Here is a 10,753-nt window from a genome sequence, read left to right on the forward strand (position 1 = left end):
CACACACTAGGAAGCCCCTTCGCGGGCGGAGACTGCGGGTGGCGGAGGGGGAAAGCTTCGCAGTAGCGGAGGAGAGCACAGCAACAGGGGTGCGGAGGGCAAAGCAGAGAGATTCCCGCATAGAGGATCCATGCCGACCGGCACTCACTAGCCCGAGAGGCTTGTCTGCTCGGCCGCCGGAGCAGGCGGGGTTGGGAGCTGAGGCTCGGGCTTCGGTCGGAGCTCAGGGAGAGGACTGGGGCTGGCGGCGTGAACACAGCCTGAAGGGGGCGAGTGTGCCACAGCTAGCTGGGAAGGAGTTGGGAAAAAGTCTGGAACTGCTAAGGGGCAAGAGACTTTTTCTTCCCTCTTTGTTTCCTGGTGCGCGAGGAGAGGGGATTAAGGGTGCTGCTTAACAAGCTCCACAGACGGGAGTGAGCCGCGGCTAAAAGCGCGGACCACAGAGATGGGTGTGGGACGCTGGGGCTGCTGATGCCGACGCCAAGAGGCCTGTGTGCGAGCGCAGGTCACTGTCTACGCCTCCCTTCCGGGGAGCCTGTGCGGCCCGCCACTGCCGGGGTCCCGGTATCCAGGGACGGCTTCCCTGGGAGAACGCACGGCGCACCTCGGGCTGGTGCAACGTCACGCCGGCCTCTGCCGCCGCAGGCTCGCCCCGCACTCTGTACCCCTCCCTCCCACCAGCCTGAGTGAGCCAGAGTCCGCGAAGCGGCTGCTCCCTTAACCCCGTCCTGTCTGAGTGAAGAACAGACGCCCTGCGGCGATCTACACAAGGCGCCAAATCCAAAGCTGAGACCTGGGAGCTGTGAGAATAAAGAAGAGAAAAAAAGAGAAAAGAAGAGAAAGGGAAATCTCTCCATCAGCCTCAGAAGCAGAGGATTAAAGCTCCACAATCAACTTGATGTACCCTGCATCTGTAGAATACATGAATAGACAACGAATCATCCCAAATTGAGGAGGTGGACTTTGAGAACAAGATTTATGATTTTTTCCCCTTTTCTTCTTTTTGTGAGTGTGTATGTGTATGCTTCTGTGTGAGATTATGTCTGTACAGCTTTGCTTCCACCATTTGTCCTAGGGTTCTATCCATCCGTTGTTGCTGGTATTTTTTCCTTAATAATTATTTTTTATTTTAATAACTTTATTTTATTTTATCTTCTTTCTTTTTTTCTTTCCTTCCTCCCTTCCCTCCTTTAGACAACGAATCATCCCAAATTGAGGAGGTGGACTTTGAGAGCAAGATTTATGATTTTTTCTCCTTTTCCTCTTTTTGTGAATGTGCATGTGTATGCTTCTGTGTGAGATTTTGTCTGTATAGCTTTGCTTCCATCATTTGTCCCAGGGTTCCATCCGTCCGTTTTTTTTCTTAATAATTATTTTTTATTTTAATAACTTTATTATATTTTATCATACTTTATTCTGTTTTACTTTATCTTCTTTTCCTACCTTCCCTCCTCCCTCCCTCCTTTCTTTCTTTCCTTCGTTCTTTCTTTCTTTCTTTCTTTCTATGTCTACTAATTCTTTCTTTCTACTTTTTCTCCCTTTTATTCTGAGCCGTATGGATAAAAGGCTCTTGGTGCTGCAGCCAGGAGTCAGTGTTGTGTCTCTGAGGTGGGAGAGCCAACTTCAGGACACTGGTCCACAGGAGACCTCCCAGCTCCGCATAATATCAAATGGCGAAAATCACCCAGAGATCTCCAACTCAACACCAGCACCCAGCTTCACTCAATGACCAGCAAGCTACAGTGCTGAACACCCTATGCCAAACAACTAGTAAGACAGGAACACAACCCCACCCATTAGCAGAGAGGCTGCCTAAAATCATAATAAGTCCACAGACAACCCAAAACACACCAGCAGACGTGGACCTGTCCACCAGAAAGACAAGACCCAGCCTCATCCACCAGAACACAGGCAACAGTCCCCTACACCAGGAAGCCTACACAACCCACTGAACCAACCTTAGCCACTGGGGACAGGCACCAAAAACAACGGGAACTACGAACCTGCAGCCTGAAAAAAGGAGACCCCAAACACAGTAAGATAAGCAAAATGAGAAGACAGAAAAACACACAGCAGGAGAAGGAGCAACATAAAAACCCACCAGACCTGGGCCTCCCTGGTGGCGCAGTGGTTGAGAGTCCGCCTGCCGATGCAGGGGATACGGGTTCGTGCCCCGGTCTGGGAGGATCCCATATGCCGCGGAGCGGCTGGGCCCGTGAGCCGTGGCCGCTGGGCCTGCGCGTCCGGAGCCTGTGCTCCGCAACGGGAGGGGCCACAACGGTGAGAGGCCCGCGTACGGGAAAAAAAAAAAAAAACCCACCAGACCTAACAAATGAAGGGAAATAGGCAGTCTACCTGAAAAAGAATTCAGAATAATGATAGTAAAGATGATCCAAAATCTTGGAAATAGAATAGAGAAAATGCAAGAAACATTTAACAAGGACCTAGAAGAACTAAAGATGAATCAAGCAATGATGAGCAACACAATAAATGAAATTTAAAATAATCTAGATGGGATCAATAGCAGAATAACTGAGGCAGAAGAACGGATAAGTGATGAGGAAGATAAAATAGTGGAAATAACTGCTGCAGAGCAAAGTAAAGAAAAAAGAATGAAAAGAACTGAAGACAGTCTCAGAGACCTGCACCAACATTTGAATTATAGGGGTTGCAGAAGAAGAAGAGAAAAAGAAAGGGACTGACAAAATATTTGAAGAGATTATAGTTGAAAACTTCCCTTATATGGGAAAGGAAATAGTTAATCAAGTCCAGGAGGCACAGAGAGTCCCATACAGAATAAATCCAAGGAGAAACATGCCAAGACACATATTAATCAAACTGTCAAAAATTATACTCAAAGAAAACATATTAAAAGCAGCAAGGGAAAAACAACAAATAACACACAAGGGAATCCCCATAAGGTTAACAGCTGATCCTTCAGCAGAAACTCTGCAAGCCAGAAGGGATTGGCAGGACATATTTAAAGTGATGAAGGAGAAAAACCTGCAAGCAAGATTACTCTAACCAGCAAGGATCTCATTCAGATTTGATGGAGAAATTAAAATCTTTACAGACAAGCAAAAGCTGAGAGAGTTCAGCACCACCAAACCAGCTTTACAACAAATGCTAAAGGAACTTCTCTAGGCAAGAAACACAACAAAAGGAAAAGACCTACAATAACGAACCCAAAACAATTAAGAAAATAGGAATAGGAACATACATATCGATAATTACCTTAAATGTAAATGGACTAAATGCTCCCACCAAAAGATGCAGATTGTTTGAATGGATACAAAAACAAGACCCATATATATGCTGTCTACAAGAGACCCACTTCAGACCTAGGGACACATACAGACTGAAAGCGAGGGGATGGAAAAAGATATTCCATGCAAATGGAAATCAAAAGAAAGCTGGAGTAGCAATTCTCATATCAGACAAAATAGACTTTAAAATAAAGACTATTAGAAAAGACAAAGAAGGACACTACATAATGATCAAGGGATCGATCCAAGAAGAAGATATAACAATTGTAAATATTTATGCACCCAACATAGGAGCACCTCAATACATAAGGCAAATACTAACAGCCATAAAAGGGGAAATCGACAGTAACACATTCATAGTAGGGGACTTTAACACCCCACTTTCACCAATGGACAGATCATCCAAAATGCAAATACATAAGGAAACACAAGCTTTAAATGATACATTAAACAAGATGGACTTAATTGATATTTATAGGATATTCCATCCAAAAACAACAGAATACACAATTTTCTCAAGTGCTCATAGAACATTCTCCAGGATAGATCATATCTTGGGTCACAAATCATGCCTTGGAAAATTTAAGAAAATTGAACTTGTATCAATTATCTCTTCCGACCACAACACTATGAGACTAGACATCAATTACAGGAAAAGATCTGTAAAAAATACAAACACATGGAGGCTAAACAATACACTACTTAATAACGAAGTGATCACTGAAGAAATCAAAAAGGAAATAAAAAAATACCTAGGAACAAATGACAATGGAGACACGACAACCCAAAACCTATGGGATGCAGCAAAAGCAGTTCTAAGAGGGAAGTTTATAGCAATAAAATCCCACCTTAAGAAACAGGAAACATCTCGAGTAAACAACCTGACCTTGTACCTAAAGCAATAACAGAAAGAAGAACAAAAAAAACCCCAAAGTTAGCAGAAGGAAAGAAATCATAAAGATCAGATCAGAAATAAATGAAAAAGAAATGAAGGAAACGATAGCAAAGATCAATAAAACTAAAAGCTGGTTCTTTGAGAAGATAAACAAAATTGACAAACCATTAGCCAGACTCATCAAGAAAAGAAGGGAGAAGACTCAAATCAATAGAATTAGAAATGAAAAAGGAGAAGTAACAACTGACACTGCAGAAATACAAAAGATCATGAGAGATTACAAGAAACTCTATGCCAGTAAAATGGACAACCTGGAAGAAATGGACAAATTCTTAGAAATGCAAAACCTGCCAAGACTGAATCAGGAAGAAATAGAAAATATGAACAGACCAATCACAAGCACTGAAATTGAAACTGTGATTAAAAATCTTCCAACAAACAAAAGCCCAGGACCAGATGGCTTCACAGGTGAATTCTATCAAACATTTAGAGAAGAGCTAACACCTTTCCTTCTCAAACTCTTCCAAAATATAGCAGAGGGAGGAACACTTCCAAACTCATTCTACGACGCCACCATCACCTTGATACCAAAACCAGACAAGGATGTCACAAAGAAAGAAAACTACAGGCCAATATCACCAATGAACATAGATGCAAAAATCCTCAACAAAATACTCACAAACAGAATCCAACAGCACATTAAAAGGATCATACACCATGATCAAGTGGGGTTTATTCCAGGAATGCAAGGATTCTTCAATATATGCGAATCAATCAATGTGATACACCATATTAACAAATTGAAGGAGAAAAACCATATGATCATCTCAATAGATGCAGAGAAAGCTTTCGACAAAATTCAACACCCATTTATGATAAAAACCCTGCAGAAAATAGGCATAGAGGGAACTTTCCTCAACACGATAAAGGCCATATATGACAAACCCACAGCCAACATCGTCCTCAATGGGGAAAAACTGAAACCATTTCCACTAAGATCAGGAACAAGACAAGGTTGCCCACTCTCACCACTCTTATTCAACATAGTTTTGGAAGTTTTAGCTTCAGCAATCAGAGAAGAAAAGGAAATAAAAGGAATCCAAATTGGAAAAGAGGAAGTAAAGCTGTTACTGTTTGCAGATGACATGATACTATACATAGAGAATCCTAAAGATGCTACCAGAAAAATACTAGAGCTAATTAATGAATTTGGTAAAGTAGCAGGATACAAAATTAATGCACAGAAATCTCTGGCATTCCTACATACTAATGATGAAAAATCTGAAAGTGAAATCAAGAAAACACTCCCATTTACCACTGCAACAAAAAGAATAAAATATCAAGGAATCAACCTACCTAAGGAGACAAAAGACCTGTATGCAGAAAATTATAAGACACTGATGAAAGAAATTAAAGATGATACAAATAGATGGAGAGATATACCATGTTCTTGCATTGGAAGAATCAATATTGTGAAAATGACTCTACTACCCAAAGCAATGTACAGATTCAATGCAATCCCTATCAAACTACCACTGGCATTTTTCACAGAACTAGAACAAAAAATTTCACAATCTGTATGGAAACACAAAAGACCCCGAATAGCCAAAGCAATCTTGAGAATGAAAAACAGAGCTGGAGGAATCAGGCTCCCTGACTTCAGACTATACTACAAAGCTACAGTAATCAAGAAAGTATGGTACTGGCACAAAAACAGAAAGATAGATCAATGGAACAGGATAGAAAGCTCAGAGATAAACCCACGCACATATGGTCACCTTATCTTTGATAAAGGAGGCAGGAATGTACAGTGGAGAAGGGACAGCCTCTTCAATAAGTGGTGCTGGGTAAACTGGACAGGGACATGTAAAAGTATGAGATTAGATCACTCCCTAACACCATACACAAAAATAAGCTCAAAATGGATTAAAGACCTAAATGTAAGGCCAGACCCTATCAAACTCTTAGAGGAAAACATAGGCAGAACACTCTATGACATAAATCACAGCAAGATCCTTTTTGACCCACCTCCTAGAGAAATGGGAATAAAAACAAAAATAAACACATGGGACCTAATGAAACTTCAAAGCTTTTGCACAGCAAAGGAAACCATAAACAAGACCAAAAGACAACCCTCAGAATGGGACAAAATATTTGCAAATGAAGCAAGTGACAAAGGATTAATCTCTAAAATTTATAAGCAGCTCATGCAGCTCAATAACAAAAAAACAAACAACCCAATCCAAAAATGGGCAGAAGACCTAAATAGACATTTCTCCAAAGAAGATATAGACTGCCAACAAACACATTAAAGAATGCTCAACATCATTAATCATTAGAGAAATGCAAATCAAAACTACAATGAGATATCATCTCACACCAGTCAGAATGGCCATCATCAAAAAATCTAAAAACAATAAATGCTGGAGAGGGTGTGGAGAAAAGGGAACACTCTTGTATTGCTGGTGGGAATGTGAATTGGTACAGCCACTATGGAGAACAGTATGGAGGTTCTTTAAAAAACTGCAAATAGAACTACCATATGACCCAGCAATCCCACTACTGGGCATATACCCTGAGAAAACCATAATTCAAAAAGAGACATGTACCAAAATGTTCACTGCAGCTCTATTTACAATAGCGTGGAGATGGAAACAACCTAAGTGTCCATCGACAGATGAATGGATAAAGAAGATGTGGCACATATGTACAATGGAATATTACTCAGCCATAAAAAGAAATGAAATTGCACTATTTGTAATGAGGTGAATAGACCTAGAGTCTGTCATAGAGAGTGAAGTAAGTCAGAAAGCAAAGACAAATACCGTATGCTAACACATATATATGGAATTTAAGAAAAAACTGTCATGAAGAACCTAGGGGTAAAAGCGGAATAAAGACACAGACCTACTTGAGAATGGACTTGAGGATATGGGGAGAGGGAAGGGTAAGCTTTGACAAAGCGAGAGAGAGGCATGGACATATATACACTACCAAACGTAAGGTAGATAGCTAGTGGGAAGCAGCCACATAGCACAGGGAGATTAGCTAGGTGCTTTGTGACCGACTGGAGGGGTGGGATAGGGAGGGTGGGAGGGAGGGAGATGCAAGAGGGAAGGGATATGGGAACAGATGTATATGTATAACTGATTCACTTTGTTATAAAGCAGAAACTAACACACCATTGTGAAGCAATTATCCTCTAATAAAGTTGTAAAAAAAAATAAAAGTAGGGCTTCCCTGGTGGCGCAGTGGTTGAGGGTCCACCTGCTGATGCGGGGGTCACGGGTTCGTGCCCCGGTCCGGGAGGATCCCACATGCAGCAGAGCAGCTGGGTCCGTGAGCCATGGCCGCTGGGCCTGCGCATCCGGGGCCTGTGCTCCACAACGGGAGAGGCCACAACGGTGAGAGGCCCACGTACAGCAAAAAAAACAAAAAAATCAAAACAAAACAAAAATAAATAAATAAAATAAAAGTAAAAGTAAAATTCCCCATTAAAAAAAGAAAATATGGAATACACAATGGAATATTACTCAACCATTAAAAAAGAATGAAATATTGACATTTATAGTAACATGAATGGACCTAGAGAATATTATATTTAGTGAAGTAAATCAGACAGAGAAAGACAAATACTATATGATATCACTTATATGTGGATTCTAAAAAATAATACAAATGAATGTATATACAAAACAGAAACAGACTCATAGACATAGAAAACAAACTTAGGGTTACCAAAGCGGAGAGGGGTGGAACAAGGGACAAATTAGGAGTATGGGATTAACAGATACAAACTATTAGACATAAAATAGATAAGCAACAAGAATTTACTGTATAGCACGGGTAAATATATTCAATACCTTGTAATGACCTATAAAGGGATATAATCTGAAAACATATATGTAACTGAAACACTTTGCTATACATCTGAAACTAACACAATATTATAAATCAACTATACTTCAATAAAAAATGACCATTAATGTTAGGCTTCTCAATTGAGACCCTCAAATGAATCGGAACCTCAAAGACCCTCAGAGTGTCAGGGCCTTCAAGAGCATATGGCTCAAGCCTTGTCTCCACCCTCAACTCTACTCAATATGGAAACTGAGGCCTAAAGAAGCTTAATGGCTTCCCTATGATAGACAGATGGGTAGGGGAAGAGCACAAGGGGCACTGGCTCCTTATCCAGTGTTGTCTCTGCTGCATGGAAAGGCTGAGAGACACTGAATGCAGAAATCTGTCCTGCCATTCTTACTGCATGTGAGACCAATAATAAATGACAATGGCAGGAAACTTTTACAAACTGCAAATTAATAAAAAATTGTAAGTGAGGACTATCATTGCCTACTCCTACCCTGGAGAGCACTAAGATTGAACTTTGGCTGCTTCTTTTGTACAGATCAGCCCTTGCCCTGCTCCTCTTGGCCTCGTTTGCCTCCTTGGATGAATCATCTGTGACTTGCTCTACATGACCAGAGATGGGACATTTCCAAGAGAATTGCTGGATGCAGGTACCTACAAACAGGATCATTTTAATCCTTTTGAGTCCAATGGTGCCCCAGCTTTTACATTCCCTTCATCACAACCTGTCAAGTCATTTTCGGTTTTCCGGTTGGCTACTCATGTTTCCAATGATATGCATTCTGATCGGCACTCTCTGAGACCTTTATGAGCATGTTGCCTGTCAGGCCACTCAGGTTAAAAGCATTTAACAACAGCAGGGGTAGAAACAGCTCTTATAAAACAACCTGCTTTTTTACTCAGTCTCAGGAAGATGTACCCTCAATGCTGATACTTTCTCAAAGCTTCTAGCTGTTAACGATACAAATGCAGGTAATTTAAAAGTGGCCATAAAGGCAATCAAATAAGCTTTGTTAAGCTTTGTAATTAACCTCTGTTAATCACAAGAAAACAAAGGAAATAAAAACAGAGTTAATCAACCCACCCCTTTCAAAAGACCTTGCAATTATAGACCATGGAAATAAAGGTAACTTAAGTTCATTAGGATGAAACAATTACATGTTTTCTTGTTAGGAATTAATCATATCTCAGGGGTTCAGGAGAAATTCTTTACATGATTTTTACTGTTTTCGTGGACTTAAGGAATGTTATTGCTGGAGCAAAAAGATCTACCATCTACAAACCCTAAAGGCTTAGAGGTTAAGAATTCTGCCTAAGGCCACACAACTCATGGACATCAAGACAAGGAAGGAACTCAGTCTCCTGGTTCTCAGCCCAGTACATGCTCACTCAACTGTCATCTTCCCCTCCAGAAGGCTCAGGCTACACTCTGCACAGCATGTTGCGCTGTTCGCTGGTGGTACTACCAGCCCAGGGATGGGGGTCTAAATTTCAGTTCAGCACTGCATTTAGTTCCTGGAGTCATCTGCCTGTCCTCTGTTCCTAGCCTGACCCCAGTGCTCCGGTCCTAAAGCATAAAGCAAGACAGTGTCTCAGAAAGCCTGTGCTAAGTGAGGCAGAAATGGCAAAGGACATTCTGCCCATTGACGATTTCAGCTGACTGCTTCAACACTTCACTCCAAAAACATCTGGATGTGGGCCAGACTTGGTCTACTTGGCCTATATTCTAGTTATTCTTTTCCCCATGAACTATGGTTCTATTAATTACAAGGGAAATTGGAGGAAATAAATTGGCACATGAAGTTTTCAAGTCTTCCTTGTGTTATTAAGGAACTGGAATCAAGCTAGTGGTAATAATACACTGATGAGATGCACAGATGTGGAGACACAAGCTTAAACCTCCCTTTTTTTCTTTTCCTTTAAAAAAATTTTTTTACTCTGGTAAATACACTTAACACAAAATTTACCTTCTTAATCATCTTTAACTGTACAGTTCAGTGATATTAAATATTAATAATATTCACATTGTAGTGCAATCATCACTAATATTGATCTCCTGAACTCTTTTCATCTAACAAAACTGAAATTCTATACTCAAAATTTAACAATGACTTCCCATTTCCTCCACCACCCCCAGCCTCTGACAGCCATTACTTTACTTTCTTTTTTTCTTTTTTTTAAATTTTATTTTATTTTTATACAGCAGGTTCTTATTAGTTAACCATTTTATACATATTAGTGTATATGTGTCAGTCCCAATCTCCCAATTCATCACACCACCACCACCGCCTGCCACTTTCCCTTCTTGGTGTCCAGACCTTTGTTCTCTACATCTGTGTCTCTATTTCTGCCCTGCAAACCAGATGATGTGTACCATTTTTCTAGGTTCCACATATATGCATTAATATACGATATTTGTTTTTCTGTTTCTGACTTACTTCACTCTGTATGACAGTCTCTAGATTCATCCACATCTCTACAAATGAGCCAATTTTGTTCCTTTTTATGGCTGAGTAATACTCTATTGTATATATGTACCACATCTTCTTTATCCATTCATCTGTCATGGGCATTTAGATTGTTTCCATGACCTGGCTATTGTAAACAGTGCTGCAATGAACATTGGGGTGCATGTGTCTTTTTTTTTTTTTTTTTTTTTTTTTGCGGTACGCGGGCCTCTCACTGTTGTGGCCTCTCCTGTTGCGGAGCACAGGCTCCGGACACG

This window comes from Mesoplodon mirus, assembly GCF_964341445.2.
Source record: "Mesoplodon mirus genome assembly, chromosome: 4".
Taxonomy (NCBI): Eukaryota; Metazoa; Chordata; class Mammalia; order Artiodactyla; family Ziphiidae; genus Mesoplodon; species Mesoplodon mirus.